General features: G+C 46.3%; 1 pseudogene; it reads left to right on the top strand.

The window, feature by feature from the left end:
* Positions 1–270: 270 nt before the first annotated feature.
* LOC142261088 (U2 spliceosomal RNA) lies at positions 271–476 on the top strand (annotated as a pseudogene).
* Positions 477–16,787: the final 16,311 nt, after the last annotated feature.

The raw sequence follows: 16,787 nt of genomic DNA on the forward strand, positions 1-16,787 counted from the left end.
TGACAAAATGTCTTCTGTAGGCGTGGGTTTGTCTCCCTCTCCCTAAGATGTGTCCGGTATAGGCCAGGGTGCCACTCAAGGCCGTAACCAATTCGGGTTATAGCTTCTCAGCCTTTTGGCTAAGATCAAGTGTAGTTTCGGAGGACGCTACCTTGGTCGGTACTGGAAGGTGCCTGGGATTGCACGTCTGCCGGCCTTGAGGGAGTGTGTGCGCCTTCTGGTGACACATAGCCCTCTTGTGCCTGGACGGTTCCCAGGCAACGGGAGGCGATCACCTTTGTTATTTTGAAGTCCTACTGATAAACAGAAAAAAAAAAAATTAAATCTGTTCTTATCAGTTTAATATCTGATACGTCCCCTCTCTAGGGACCATATATTAAATGGATTTTTAGAACAAGGAGATGGAAAAAATCTTGCTCTGTCCACTCCACGCATTGACCTGGTATTGCAGTACCTCCAGGACCGGTGCACCCCTTCTTAACCGAGTTTCCAAAAGCAGAACTCAATTCACCTGATTCAAATGAGCCTCATTAGTGAATTGAAAGAAAGCAAAAACTTTATATGCACCTCAATTTGGCCAATTCACTTTTCACACTTTCACCCTTTTTTTTTATCTTTCACACCTTTTACTTGCTTTATTGATGCAAAAGCTGTGCCAAATAGCAAACTCATCTCCACTCAACTTGACCAACTCTGCTATGTCCCGTGCAGTATCTTATTCTCAGTCTTATCTAGATCATTTGCAATTGAATAGAATAGATCCCTTTTGGACACATTGGATTCAGCTGCTGCAGTGACTGCAGGTGTTAGAAGATGCAGACTTGGCATCAGGTGCTGTCTATCAGATTCCACTCCAATTAAAGCTTCCATTGTTTTTCGGTGTTTTCTTTGAGCAATGATGATGTCTTTAGTGATCTGTTGGCTCCCTCTCCTGGAGGAAGAGTTTGCTTGCTCTTGGACTTTCAAAAAGAGAGGTCATGATAGACATTTAGCTTCTGAGCCCAATTGGGGACAGTCATGGGTGATGAATGTTTTGCAACCTGCTGCGAAGCCTGATACCGCAATATAAGGAACGTCAAATACTAAGAATGGGCGGCCTATGAAAGAATTAGTACTTTCATTAAGCATACTTAAACGGCTAATTGGGAATAGACAAACTGTAAAAAGCCCTCTGAGAAAGCCCCTCTCTATCCTTTGTCAGTAAGCTTTTCTGTAGTCTGCCTGTTGATGTATTTTCCGTTTGAACAGTGCACAACATGAAGTGACGGAACACTGGCTTGTCACAATGTCCCCCGCTGACATCACAATAGCGCTGCTGCCTAGAAAGCCAGCTGCGCAGCAGAAGTTGCTCTTTGGGTGGGATGGTGGGCTAATGTATCTATTCCTGCTTGGTGAGAGTTTGACATGATCTAGAGCAACGAGTTCCAGCGGCTAGCGGTTGATTATTGGCTGTAATGGGGCTTTCTGGCTGGTGCTAGCCTTTCTTCTTAGCACACAGGAACCACAATCCCTACACCATGCTTCGATGGATTCTCTCATCCCAGCCCAGTAAAACTACATATTTCACACAGTTATAGGCAGCCCATGGGCATTCACCTGGATTAAAACCCATAACAGCTCATAGACCAAACAATCAATCTACCACTGGACCAAAGACAGGAAGCTAAATCCACTGCCTGCGGTAACTAACTTAATCCTATAGGCTACTCACACAACAAACCCAAGAGAAAGGAAAAAAACATGGCTTCGATTATCCATCCAATGAAAACGCATAACCATTGTGAGCCATTGGACAATGCAATTGCACACATGGTGACATGGTGCACGGCCCAATGAATCAAGTCTGTACTTCATATTCACGGTTTAAGCCCTTGGGTTTTAATGTGTCCAGAGTACATATCCAGAAAGATTCCCTTTTTTTGTGCTAAGCACAAGTCAACAATACATTGTAAGCAGATTCTATTACCAGTCCCACACCATTTTGTGACGCATAATCACACAGTGGCCCAATTAAGATTCCAAGTCATCGAACATGTCCCAGCCATACGCAGAGGAGGCAATAGAATTAGGAAGCTCAAAGAAAGGGAATCTTTCTGGATATATACTCTGGGCACGTTGGAACCCAAGGGCTTAAACCATGAATATGAAGAACCGACTTGATTCATTGGGCCGTGCACATTTTTTCTAACGCCCGGTTCTTTTTCGTGTTCACACTATATATGGTTCCACTATGTATGGAGTTCCATTCTTCCTTGTTTTTTATTTGTCATGTTTGTCATGTCTGATCAACTGGTTACATTATGTCTGATTACCTTGTCTAACAGTTTTTTCTCCCCTTTCTTTACCTTCCATGTTCCCATAGTCACGTGAAATATCCCTGTTGCACTTGATTACGGCTCACTATTCACTATAGGATGTCTTATATCTAACATCACACTCTCACCCATCAGCACTCTATAGGTTTGTATAAGGTATGCGCTTACACATCCGGTCCTCCATAGGTATTTCCACTTATGTAACACTATCCCTATGATCACTCATAACTCATACCCTTGTAGTCAATTACATCCTCCTCTCTCCCCCCCTCCCCTTCTCCCTTTCCATCTATAATTTTGCCATATATACTAGCAAACACTCAGTGTACCTAGTGGCATCCTATTCGTGGCTATTGGACCTTGCTATAGTCCCACTAGTGCCAAGACATTTGCAGAGCGCATCTGCCTGCGTTGCACACTCCAACTAATTATAAGTAAGCCATTATACTAGCAAACACTCAGTGTACCTAGTGGCATCCTATACGTGGCTATTGGACCTTGCTATAGTCCCACTAGTGCCAAGACATTTGCAGAGCGCATCTGCCTGCGTTGCACACTCCAACTAATTATAAGTAAGCCATTATACTAGCAAACACTCAGTGTACCTAGTGGCATCCTATACGTGGCTATTGGACCTTGCTATAGTCCCACTAGTGCCAAGACATTTGCAGAGCGCATCTGCCTGCGTTGCACACTCCAACTAATTATAAGTAAGCCATTATACTAGCAAACACTCAGTGTACCTAGTGGCATCCTATACGTGGCTATTGGACCTTGCTATAGTCCCACTAGTGCCAAGACATTTGCAGAGCGCATCTGCCTGCGTTGCACACTCCAACTAATTATAAGTAAGCCATTATACTAGCAAAAACTCAGTGTACCTAGTGGCATCCTATCTGTGGCTATTGGACTTTGCTATAGTCCCACTAGTGCAAAGACATTTGCAGAGCACGTCTGCCTGCATTGCACACTCCAACTTTTTTAAACTAAGCAATTTTACTAGCAAACACTCAGTGTACCTAGTGGCATCCTAAACGTGGCTATTGGACTTTGCTATAGTCCCACTAGTGCCAAGACATTTGCAGAGCGCATCTGCCTGCGTTGCACACTCCAACTAATTTTAACTTAGCCATTATACTAGCAAACACTCAGTGTACCTAGTGGCATCCTATACGTGGCTATTGGACTTTGCTATAGTCCCACTAGTGCCAAGACATTTGCAGAGCGCATCTGCCTGCGTTGCACACTCCAACTAATTATAAGTAAGCCATTATACTAGCAAACACTCAGTGTACCTAGTGGCATCCTATACGTGGCTATTGGACCTTGCTATAGTCCCACTAGTGCCAAGACATTTGCAGAGCGCATCTGCCTGCGTTGCACACTCCAACTAATTATAAGTAAGCCATTATACTAGCAAACACTCAGTGTACCTAGTGGCATCCTATACGTGGCTATTGGACTTTGCTATAGTCCCACTAGTGCCAAGACATTTGCAGAGCGCATCTGCCTGCGTTGCACACTCCAACTAATTATAAGTAAGCCATTATACTAGCAAACACTCAGTGTACCTAGTGGCATCCTATACGTGGCTATTGGACCGTGCTATAGTCCCACTAGTGCCAAGACATTTGCAGAGCGCATCTGCCTGCGTTGCACACTCCAACTAATTATAAGTAAGCCATTATACTAGCAAATACTCAGTGTACCTAGTGGCATCCTATCTGTGGCTATTGGACTTTGCTATAGTCCCACTAGTGCCAAGACATTTGCAGAGCGCATCTGCCTGCGTTGCACACTCCAACTAATTATAAGTAAGCCATTATACTAGCAAACACTCAGTGTACCTAGTGGCATCCTATACGTGGCTATTGGACTTTGCTATAGTCCCACTAGTGCCAAGACATTTGCAGAGCGCATCTGCCTGCGTTGCACACTCCAACTAATTATAAGTAAGCCATTATACTAGCAAACACTCAGTGTACCTAGTGGCATCCTATACGTGGCTATTGGACTTTGCTATAGTCCCACTAGTGCCAAGACATTTGCAGAGCGCATCTGCCTGCGTTGCACACTCCAACTAATTTTAACTTAGCCATTATACTAGCAAACACTCAGTGTACCTAGTGGCATCCTATACGTGGCTATTGGACTTTGCTATAGTCCCACTAGTGCCAAGACATTTGCAGAGCGCATCTGCCTGCGTTGCACACTCCAACTAATTATAAGTAAGCCATTATACTAGCAAACACTCAGTGTACCTAGTGGCATCCTATACGTGGCTATTGGACTTTGCTATAGTCCCACTAGTGCCAAGACATTTGCAGAGCGCATCTGCCTGCGTTGCACACTCCAACTAATTTTAACTTAGCCATTATACTAGCAAACACTCAGTGTACCTAGTGGCATCCTATACGTGGCTATTGGACTTTGCTATAGTCCCACTAGTGCCAAGACATTTGCAGAGCGCATCTGCCTGCGTTGCACACTCCAACTCATTATAACTAAGTTGCATTGTCAGGGATATTTATTCTTTATTATTCTGCTGTTAATAAAGCTAGACCACCACTGCAATCTTCACCACCTCTCAATTTTTACTACCACATTTTCAGTCCACAATCTTGTCGCAATCAACATGAGTGGCAAAATGACAGATGCTGGTGGAAAGGGGAGGCGTGGTGGAAAAGGCAAAAAAGGTTTTGTCTGTGGGGAAAGTGGCAAAGCTCCATTATCATCTGCTGAAGATAGACCATCTACCAGCAAAAGTAAGATGTCTACTACTTACCGTGGACAATCCGATGTGCTCCCTTTTTTACGGACACGAACAACAGGAAGAAAGGTAGATGATGGGCAAAAAAGGAAAATGCTTGAATGGATCTCAAGTGGTCCAACAAGTGCCCTCTCAGCCACTTCAAGTACCGCATCCAAAAAACACCAGTCCTCTGAGTTGTCATCCCAATCACACTTGATTTCTCCCAGCTCTGAAGTCTCCATCAGCCCTGCACAGTATGGTGGAACTGAGATGGCTGAGTCTGCAGAGCTGTTCAGTCACACTATAGCCTGGGAATCAGAGGTCTGCTCCCAAGCTACAGTGAGTACAGAACAGGAAATGGTCTGCAGTGATGCCCAGAACCTTTGTGACTCTGATTCAGGCCGTGAGGACCAAGTTTCTGAGCATAATGTTGACCCTTTGTCACAAACTGTAACACCTGTGGTTATAGACAATGAGGAACATACTGATGAAGATGAGACGCAGATACCCGATTGGGATGACAACTTAAATATTCGGTCAGGGCAAGAAGAGGCTCGGTCTGAGGGGGAGGGGAGTGCAAACACAACAATTGATGATGAAGTTCTAGATCCCACCTACTGTCAACCCCCAGTCAGGCACTCGAGGAGGTCAACAGAGGCGGTGGAGGAGGATGCAACCGACGACGAAGTTACCTTGCGCCTTCCTGGACAGAGTCGGAGCACTGGTAGCACGTCTACAACTGCATCCTCAGCCACCACTCTGCCTATGAGCATTATTCGGGGTGGATCAACAGGTCGCATGGCCTCTAAGCCTTGCCTAGCCTGGTCCTTTTTTGACATAGAAAAAGATCGCCCAAATCATGTGATATGTAAAATTTGTCATGATTCTCTTAGTAGAGGTCAAAACCTCAGCAGTTTGACAACTTCTTCCATGAATCGTCACATGAATAAATATCATAGGTCCCGGTGGGAAGCTCACTGTGCTGCAATGCTGCAAGAGCGAACCATCCACCGCCCGCCCCTTCCAGTGCATCCGCGCGCTCTTCATCTTCTAGGACTGTGGGGACAGCTGTCACACCTGTTTTTCCACGCCAAACTTCCACCACTGTAACCGCAACAGGCAGTTTGCTTGTAAGGTCGTCAGTTGGTTTGGAAGGGGAAACAAGTGAGTGTGTACAGCTCTCTCAGACATCGATAGCACCAACGTTGGATGAAGGCAACATCATGTCTCCGCCTGCACTTTCCTCACAAACCTGCATTTTTCCAGGGACACCCTACTCAACACCGTCTACACACAGCAGCCAGATCTCTGTCCCTCAGATGTGGTCAAATAAAAGGCCACTTCCTCCGACCCATGACAAAGCTAAGAGGTTGACTCTATCCCTCTGTAAGCTGTTGGCTACCGAAATGCTGCCTTTCCGCCTAGTGGACACACAGGATTTTAGAGACCTTATGTCTGTCGCTGTGCCCCAGTACCAGATGCCTAGTCGCCACTACTTCTCTAAGAAAGGTGTGCCCGTGCTACACCAGCATGTCGCACACAACATCACCGCTTCCTTGAGAAACTCTGTGTGTGAACGGGTGCATTTCACCACCGATACTTGGACCAGTAAGCATGGACAGGGACGTTACATGTCGCTGACTGGGCACTGGGTAACTATGGTGATAGATGGTGAAGGGTCTGCTGCACAAGTCTTGCCGTCCCCACGACTTGTGTGTCAATCCTCTGTCTGTCCAAGTTCCGCCACAGCTTCTGCATCCTCCACCTCATCTGGGTCCTCCACCTCCGCCCCAAGCCTGCCTGGTCAGGCCACCAGCGTTCTCACTGCGCAGAAGGAATCACGCACGCCTCATTACTATGCTGGCAGCAGAGCGTAACGGCATCAGGCGGTCTTTAGCTTGACATGTCTTGGGAATAAGAGTCACACAGCTGAGGAGTTGTGGTCAGCTCTGCGGTCCGAGTTTAATAAATGGTTGTCTCCACTCAACCTGCAGCCTGGTAAGGCCGTGTGCGACAATGCTGCAAACCTGGGTGCGGCACTTCGCCTGGGCATTGTGACACACGTACCTTGTATGGCTCACGTGTTGAACCTTGTCGTCCAGCAATTTTTAACACACTATCCCGGCCTAGATGGCCTTCTGAACAGGGCACGAAAACTGTCAGCTCACTTCCGCCGTTCAAGCGCCGCAGCAGAGCGACTTGCATCGCTCCAGAAGTCTTTCGGCCTGCCGGTTCATCGCCTGAAATGCGATGTGGCGACACGCTGGAATTCAACTCTCCACATGTTACAGCGACTGTGGCAGCACCGCAGAGCCCTGGTGCAATACGTCATGACGTATAGCCTGGGCCAACGAGATGCAGAGGTGGGGCAGATCACCCTGATGGAGTGGTCTCAGATCAAGGACCTATGCACCCTTCTGCACAGTTTCGACATGGCGACGAATATGTTTAGCTCTGACAATGCCATTATCAGCATGACGATTCCAGTCATTTACATGCTGGAGCACACGCTAAACACTATTCGGAGTCAGGGGGTGGGACAACATGAAGGGGAGGAACTACAGGAGGATTCATATGCGCAAGGGACAACAACATCACCAAGGTCCAGACGTTCATCATCACCAACGCAGCAGGCATGGGACCATGGGGAACAGGGATCGACAAGGGCGCATAGTAGCAGGCGAAATGTTGAGCAAGGTGCAGGAGAACATGAAGAAATGGAGGACGAACTGTCCATGGACATGGAAGACTCAGCGGATGAGGGAGACCTTGGTCAAATTTCAGTTGAAAGAGGTTGGGGGGAGATGTCAGAGGAAGAAAGAACGGGTAGCACCTCTATGCCACAAACACAGCGTGGACTTGGTCCGCATGGCTGCGCAAGACACATGAGTGCCTTTTTGTTGCACTACCTCCAACATGACAGTCGTATTGTCAAAATTAGAAGTGATGATGACTACTGGATTGCCACACTATTAGATCCCCGGTACAAGTCCAAATTTTGTGACATAATTCCAGCCATAGAAAGGGACGCACGTATGCAGGAGTATCAGCAGAAGCTGTTACTCGATCTTAGCTCGGCTTTTCCACCAAACAACCGTGCAGGTGCAGGGAGGGAATCTCCCAGTTGTAACTTGACAAACATGGGACGGTCTCGTCATCTTCAACAGTCTACCCGTACCAGTAGGACCGTATCTGGTGCCGGTAACAGCAATTTTATGGAATCTTTTCATAATTTTTTTAGACCCTCTTTTGCAAGGCCACCAGAGACAACAAGTCTGACACATACTCAACGGCTGGAGAGGATGATACAGGAGTATCTCCAAATGAACATCGATGCCATGGCTGTGCAACTGGAGCCTTGCTCCTTTTGGGCTTCAAACCTAGAAAAATGGCCAGAGCTCTCCAGTTACGCCTTGGAGATTTTGTCGTGTCCAGCTGCCAGCGTTGTCTCTGAACGTGTATTCAGTGCTGCTGCACTTTCCCCACAGACAAAACCTTTTTTGCCTTTTCCACCACGCCTCTTCCCCTTTCCACCAGCATCTGTCATTTTGCCACTCATGTTGATTGCGACAAGATTGTGGACTGAAAATGTGGTAGTAAAAATTGAGAGGTGGTGAAGATTGCAGTGGTGGTCTAGCTTTATTAACAGCAGAATAATAAAGAATAAATATCCCTGACAATGCAACTTAGTTATAATGAGTTGGAGTGTGCAACGCAGGCAGATGCGCTCTGCAAATGTCTTGGCACTAGTGGGACTATAGCAAAGTCCAATAGCCACGTATAGGATGCCACTAGGTACACTGAGTGTTTGCTAGTATAATGGCTAAGTTAAAATTAGTTGGAGTGTGCAACGCAGGCAGATGCGCTCTGCAAATGTCTTGGCACTAGTGGGACTATAGCAAAGTCCAATAGCCACGTATAGGATGCCACTAGGTACACTGAGTGTTTGCTAGTATAATGGCTTACTTATAATTAGTTGGAGTGGGCAACGCAGGCAGATGCGCTCTGCAAATGTCTTGGCACTAGTGGGACTATAGCAAAGTCCAATAGCCACGTATAGGATGCCACTAGGTACACTGAGTGTTTGCTAGTATAATGGCTAAGTTAAAATTAGTTGGAGTGTGCAACGCAGGCAGATGCGCTCTGCAAATGTCTTGGCACTAGTGGGACTATAGCAAAGTCCAATAGCCACGTATAGGATGCCACTAGGTACACTGAGTGTTTGCTAGTATAATGGCTTACTTATAATTAGTTGGAGTGTGCAACGCAGGCAGATGCGCTCTGCAAATGTCTTGGCACTAGTGGGACTATAGCAAAGTCCAATAGCCACGTATAGGATGCCACTAGGTACACTGAGTGTTTGCTAGTATAATGGCTTACTTATAATTAGTTGGAGTGTGCAACGCAGGCAGATGCGCTCTGCAAATGTCTTGGCACTAGTGGGACTATAGCAATGTCCAATAGCCACGTATAGGATGCCACTAGGTACACTGAGTGTTTGCTAGTATAATGGCTTACTTATAATTAGTTGGAGTGTGCAACGCAGGCAGATGCGCTCTGCAAATGTCTTGGCACTAGTGGGACTATAGCAAAGTCCAATAGCCACGTATAGGATGCCACTAGGTACACTGAGTGTTTGCTAGTATAATTGCTTAGTTTAAAAAAGTTGGAGTGTGCAATGCAGGCAGACGTGCTCTGCAAATGTCTTTGCACTAGTGGGACTATAGCAAAGTCCAATAGCCACGTATAGGATGCCACTAGGTACACTGAGTGTTTGCTAGTATAATGGCTTACTTATAATTAGTTGGAGTGTGCAACGCAGGCAGATGCGCTCTGCAAATGTCTTGGCACTAGTGGGACTATAGCAAGGTCCAATAGCCACGTATAGGATGCCACTAGGTACACTGAGTGTTTGCTAGTATAATGGCTTACTTATAATTAGTTGGAGTGTGCAACGCAGGCAGATGCGCTCTGCAAATGTCTTGGCACTAGTGGGACTATAGCAAAGTCCAATAGCCACAGATAGGATGCCACTAGGTACACTGAGTGTTTGCTAGTATAATGGACCTGACATTACCTCTCTACTAACCAGAATCCCACAATGTCTGTCTGCTATTTCATCCTTCTTCTCTGTGCGATTCCTAAAACTTAACATGGACAAAACAGAATTCATTGTCTTTCCTCCTCCTCACTCATCTCCTCCAACAAGCCTTTCCATCAAACTCGATGGTTGCTTACTCTCCCCAGTCTCACAAGCTCGTTGCCTTGGAGTGACCCTCGACTCTGCTCTATCCTTCAAGCCACACATCCAAGCCCTCTTCACCTCATGCCGATTACAACTCAAAAACATCTCCCGGATCCGTGCTTTCCTTAACCAAGAATCATCAAAAACATTAGTGCATGCCCTCATCATCTCCCGCCTCGACTACTGCAACCTCCTGCTCTCTGGCCTCCCTTCCAACACTCTTGCACCCCTCCAATCTATCCTAAACTCTGCGGCCCGCTTAATCCACCTCTCCCCTCACTACTCCCCAGCCTCGCCACTCTGCCAATCCCTTCACTGGCTTCCCATCACCCAACGACTCCAGTTCAAAACACTAACTATGACATACAAAGCCATGCACAACCTGTCTCCTCCCTACATCTGTGACCTAGTCTCCCGGTACCTACCTGCACGCAACCTCAGATCCTCACAAGATCTCCTTCTCTGCTCCTCCCTTATCTCCTCTTCCCACAATCGCGTACAAGATTTCTCCCGTGCATCCCCCATACTTTGGAATGCTCTACCTCAGCACATCAGACTCTCCCCTACCGTGGAAAGCTTCAAGAGGAACCTCAAGACCCACCTCTTCCAACAAGCCTATAACCTACAACAGCCCTCAGTCCAGTAGACCACTGCGCAACCAGCTCTGTCCTCACCTATTGTACCATCACCCATTCCCTGTAGACTGTAAGCCCTCGCGGGCAGGGTCCTCTCTCCTCCTGTACCAGTCTGTTATGTACTGTTAATGATTGTTGTACGTATACCCTTTCACTTGTAAAGCGCCATGGAATAAATGGCGCTATAATAATAAATAATAATAATAATAATAATAATGGCTTACTTATAATTAGTTGGAGTATGCAACGCAGGCAGATGCGCTCTGCAAATGTCTTGGCACTAGTGGGACTATAGCAAGGTCCAATAGCCACGTATAGGATGCCACTAGGTACACTGAGTGTTTGCTAGTATAATGGCTTACTTATAATTAGTTGGAGTGTGCAACGCAGGCAGATGCGCTCTGCAAATGTCTTGGCACTAGTGGGACTATAGCAAGGTCCAATAGCCACGTATAGGATGCCACTAGGTACACTGAGTGTTTGCTAGTATAATGGCTTACTTATAATTAGTTGGAGTGTGCAACGCAGGCAGATGCGCTCTGCAAATGTCTTGGCACTAGTGGGACTATAGCAAAGTCCAATAGCCACAGATAGGATGCCACTAGGTACACTGAGTGTTTGCTAGTATAATGGCTTACTTATAATTAGTTGGAGTGTGCAACGCAGGCAGATGCGCTCTGCAAATGTCTTGGCACTAGTGGGACTATAGCAAAGTCCAATAGCCACGTATAGGATGCCACTAGGTACACTGAGTGTTTGCTAGTAAAATTGCTTAGTTTAAAAAAGTTGGAGTGTGCAATGCAGGCAGACGTGCTCTGCAAATGTCTTTGCACTAGTGGGACTATAGCAAAGTCCAATAGCCACGTATAGGATGCCACTAGGTACACTGAGTGTTTGCTAGTATAATGGCTAAGTTAAAATTAGTTGGAGTGTGCAACGCAGGCAGATGCGCTCTGCAAATGTCTTGGCACTAGTGGGACTATAGCAAAGTCCAATAGCCACGTATAGGATGCCACTAGGTACACTGAGTGTTTGCTAGTATAATGGCTTACTTATAATTAGTTGGAGTGTGCAACGCAGGCAGATGCGCTCTGCAAATGTCTTGGCACTAGTGGGACTATAGCAAAGTCCAATAGCCACGTATAGGATGCCACTAGGTACACTGAGTGTTTGCTAGTATAATGGCTAAGTTAAAATTAGTTGGAGTGTGCAACGCAGGCAGATGCGCTCTGCAAATGTCTTGGCACTAGTGGGACTATAGCAAAGTCCAATAGCCACGTATAGGATGCCACTAGGTACACTGAGTGTTTGCTAGTATAATGGCTTACTTATAATTAGTTGGAGTGTGCAACGCAGGCAGATGCGCTCTGCAAATGTCTTGGCACTAGTGGGACTATAGCAAAGTCCAATAGCCACGTATAGGATGCCACTAGGTACACTGAGTGTTTGCTAGTATAATGGCTTACTTATAATTAGTTGGAGTGTGCAACGCAGGCAGATGCGCTCTGCAAATGTCTTGGCACTAGTGGGACTATAGCAAAGTCCAATAGCCACAGATAGGATGCCACTAGGTACACTGAGTGTTTGCTAGTATAATGGCTTACTTATAATTATTTGGAGTGTGCAACGCAGGCAGATGCGCTCTGCAAATGTCTTGGCACTAGTGGGACTATAGCAAGGTCCAATAGCCACGTATAGGATGCCACTAGGTACACTGAGTGTTTGCTAGTATAATGGCTTACTTATAATTAGTTGGAGTGTGCAACGCAGGCAGATGCGCTCTGCAAATGTCTTGGCACTAGTGGGACTATAGCAAAGTCCAATAGCCACGTATAGGATGCCACTAGGTACACTGAGTGTTTGCTAGTATAATGGCTTACTTATAATTAGTTGGAGTGTGCAACGCAGGCAGATGCGCTCTGCAAATGTCTTGGCACTAGTGGGACTATAGCAAGGTCCAATAGCCACGTATAGGATGCCACTAGGTACACTGAGTGTTTGCTAGTATAATGGCTTACTTATAATTAGTTGGAGTGTGCAACGCAGGCAGATGCGCTCTGCAAATGTCTTGGCACTAGTGGGACTATAGCAAAGTCCAATAGCCACGTATAGGATGCCACTAGGTACACTGAGTGTTTGCTAGTATAATGGTTAAGTTAAAATTAGTTGGAGTGTGCAACGCAGGCAGATGCGCTCTGCAAATGTCTTGGCACTAGTGGGACTATAGCAAAGTCCAATAGCCACGTATAGGATGCCACTAGGTACACTGAGTGTTTGCTAGTAAAATTGCTTAGTTTAAAAAAGTTGGAGTGTGCAATGCAGGCAGACGTGCTCTGCAAATGTCTTTGCACTAGTGGGACTATAGCAAAGTCCAATAGCCACGTATAGGATGCCACTAGGTACACTGAGTGTTTGCTAGTATAATGGCTTACTTATAATTAGTTGGAGTGTGCAACGCAGGCAGATGCGCTCTGCAAATGTCTTGGCACTAGTGGGACTATAGCAAAGTCCAATAGCCACGTATAGGATGCCACTAGGTACACTGAGTGTTTGCTAGTATAATGGCTAAGTTAAAATTAGTTGGAGTGTGCAACGCAGGCAGATGCGCTCTGCAAATGTCTTGGCACTAGTGGGACTATAGCAAAGTCCAATAGCCACGTATAGGATGCCACTAGGTACACTGAGTGTTTGCTAGTATAATGGCTTACTTATAATTAGTTGGAGTGTGCAACGCAGGCAGATGCGCTCTGCAAATGTCTTGGCACTAGTGGGACTATAGCAAAGTCCAATAGCCACGTATAGGATGCCACTAGGTACACTGAGTGTTTGCTAGTATAATGGCTTACTTGTAATTAGTTGGAGTGTGCAACGCAGGCAGATGCGCTCTGCAAATGTCTTGGCACTAGTGGGACTGTAGCAAAGTCCAATAGCCACAGATAGGATGCCACTAGGTACACTGAGTGTTTGCTAGTATAATGGCTTACTTATAATTAGTTGGAGTGTGCAACGCAGGCAGATGCGCTCTGCAAATGTCTTGGCACTAGTGGGACTATAGCAAGGTCCAATAGCCACGTATAGGATGCCACTAGGTACACTGAGTGTTTGCTAGTATAATGGCTTACTTATAATTAGTTGGAGTGTGCAACGCAGGCAGATGCGCTCTGCAAATGTCTTGGCACTAGTGGGACTATAGCAAAGTCCAATAGCCACGTATAGGATGCCACTAGGTACACTGAGTGTTTGCTAGTATAATGGCTTACTTATAATTAGTTGGAGTGTGCAACGCAGGCAGATGCGCTCTGCAAATGTCTTGGCACTAGTGGGACTATAGCAAGGTCCAATAGCCACGTATAGGATGCCACTAGGTACACTGAGTGTTTGCTAGTATAATGGCTTACTTATAATTAGTTGGAGTGTGCAACGCAGGCAGATGCGCTCTGCAAATGTCTTGGCACTAGTGGGACTATAGCAAAGTCCAATAGCCACGTATAGGATGCCACTAGGTACACTGAGTGTTTTCTAGTATAATGGTTAAGTTAAAATTAGTTGGAGTGTGCAACGCAGGCAGATGCGCTCTGCAAATGTCTTGGCACTAGTGGGACTATAGCAAAGTCCAATAGCCACGTATAGGATGCCACTAGGTACACTGAGTGTTTGCTAGTAAAATTGCTTAGTTTAAAAAAGTTGGAGTGTGCAATGCAGGCAGACGTGCTCTGCAAATGTCTTTGCACTAGTGGGACTATAGCAAAGTCCAATAGCCACGTATAGGATGCCACTAGGTACACTGAGTGTTTGCTAGTATAATGGCTTACTTATAATTAGTTGGAGTGTGCAACGCAGGCAGATGCGCTCTGCAAATGTCTTGGCACTAGTGGGACTATAGCAAGGTCCAATAGCCACGTATAGGATGCCACTAGGTACACTGAGTGTTTGCTAGTATAATGGCTTACTTATAATTAGTTGGAGTGTGCAACGCAGGCAGATGCGCTCTGCAAATGTCTTGGCACTAGTGGGACTATAGCAAAGTCCAATAGCCACAGATAGGATGCCACTAGGTACACTGAGTGTTTGCTAGTATAATGGACCTGACATTACCTCTCTACTAACCAGAATCCCACAATGTCTGTCTGCTATTTCATCCTTCTTCTCTGTGCGATTCCTAAAACTTAACATGGACAAAACAGAATTCATTGTCTTTCCTCCTCCTCACTCATCTCCTCCAACAAGCCTTTCCATCAAACTCGATGGTTGCTTACTCTCCCCAGTCTCACAAGCTCGTTGCCTTGGAGTGACCCTCGACTCTGCTCTATCCTTCAAGCCACACATCCAAGCCCTCTTCACCTCATGCCGATTACAACTCAAAAACATCTCCCGGATCCGTGCTTTCCTTAACCAAGAATCAGCAAAAACATTAGTGCATGCCCTCATCATCTCCCGCCTCGACTACTGCAACCTCCTGCTCTCTGGCCTCCCTTCCAACACTCTTGCACCCCTCCAATCTATCCTAAACTCTGCGGCCCGCTTAATCCACCTCTCCCCTCGCTACTCCCCAGCCTCGCCACTCTGCCAATCCCTTCACTGGCTTCCCATCACCCAACGACTCCAGTTCAAAACACTAACCATGACATACAAAGCCATGCACAACCTGTCTCCTCCCTACATCTGTGACCTAGTCTCCCGGTACCTACCTGCACGCAACCTCAGATCCTCACAAGATCTCCTTCTCTGCTCCTCCCTTATCTCCTCTTCCCACAATCGCGTACAAGATTTCTCCCGTGCATCCCCCATACTTTGGAATGCTCTACCTCAGCACATCAGACTCTCCCCTACCGTGGAAAGCTTCAAGAGGAACCTCAAGACCCACCTCTTCCAACAAGCCTATAACCTACAACAGCCCTCAGTCCAGTAGACCACTGCGCAACCAGCTCTGTCCTCACCTATTGTACCATCACCCATTCCCTGTAGACTGTAAGCCCTCGCGGGCAGGGTCCTCTCTCCTCCTGTACCAGTCTGTTATGTACTGTTAATGATTGTTGTACGTATACCCTTTCACTTGTAAAGCGCCATGGAATAAATGGCGCTATAATAATAAATAATAATAATAATAATAATGGCTTACTTATAATTAGTTGGAGTGTGCAACGCAGGCAGATGCGCTCTGCAAATGTCTTGGCACTAGTGGGACTATAGCAAGGTCCAATAGCCACGTATAGGATGCCACTAGGTACACTGAGTGTTTGCTAGTATAATGGCTTACTTATAATTAGTTGGAGTGTGCAACGCAGGCAGATGCGCTCTGCAAATGTCTTGGCACTAGTGGGACTATAGCAAGGTCCAATAGCCACGTATAGGATGCCACTAGGTACACTGAGTGTTTGCTAGTATAATGGCTTACTTATAATTAGTTGGAGTGTGCAACGCAGGCAGATGCGCTCTGCAAATGTCTTGGCACTAGTGGGACTATAGCAAAGTCCAATAGCCACAGATAGGATGCCACTAGGTACACTGAGTGTTTGCTAGTATAATGGACCTGACATTACCTCTCTACTAACCAGAATCCCACAATGTCTGTCTGCTGTTTCATCCTTCTTCTCTGTGCGATTCCTAAAACTTAACATGGACAAAACAGAATTCATTGTCTTTCCTCCTCCTCACTCATCTCCTCCAACAAGCCTTTCCATCAAACTCGATGGTTGCTTACTCTCCCCAGTCTCACAAGCTCGTTGCCTTGGAGTGACCCTCGACTCTGCTCTATCCTTCAAGCCACACATCCAAGCCCTCTTCACCTCATGCCGATTACAACTCAAAAACATCTCCCGGATCCGTGCTTTCCTTAACCA

This window comes from Anomaloglossus baeobatrachus, unplaced genomic scaffold, assembly GCF_048569485.1.
Source record: "Anomaloglossus baeobatrachus isolate aAnoBae1 unplaced genomic scaffold, aAnoBae1.hap1 Scaffold_212, whole genome shotgun sequence".
NCBI classification, from domain to species: Eukaryota; Metazoa; Chordata; class Amphibia; order Anura; family Aromobatidae; genus Anomaloglossus; species Anomaloglossus baeobatrachus.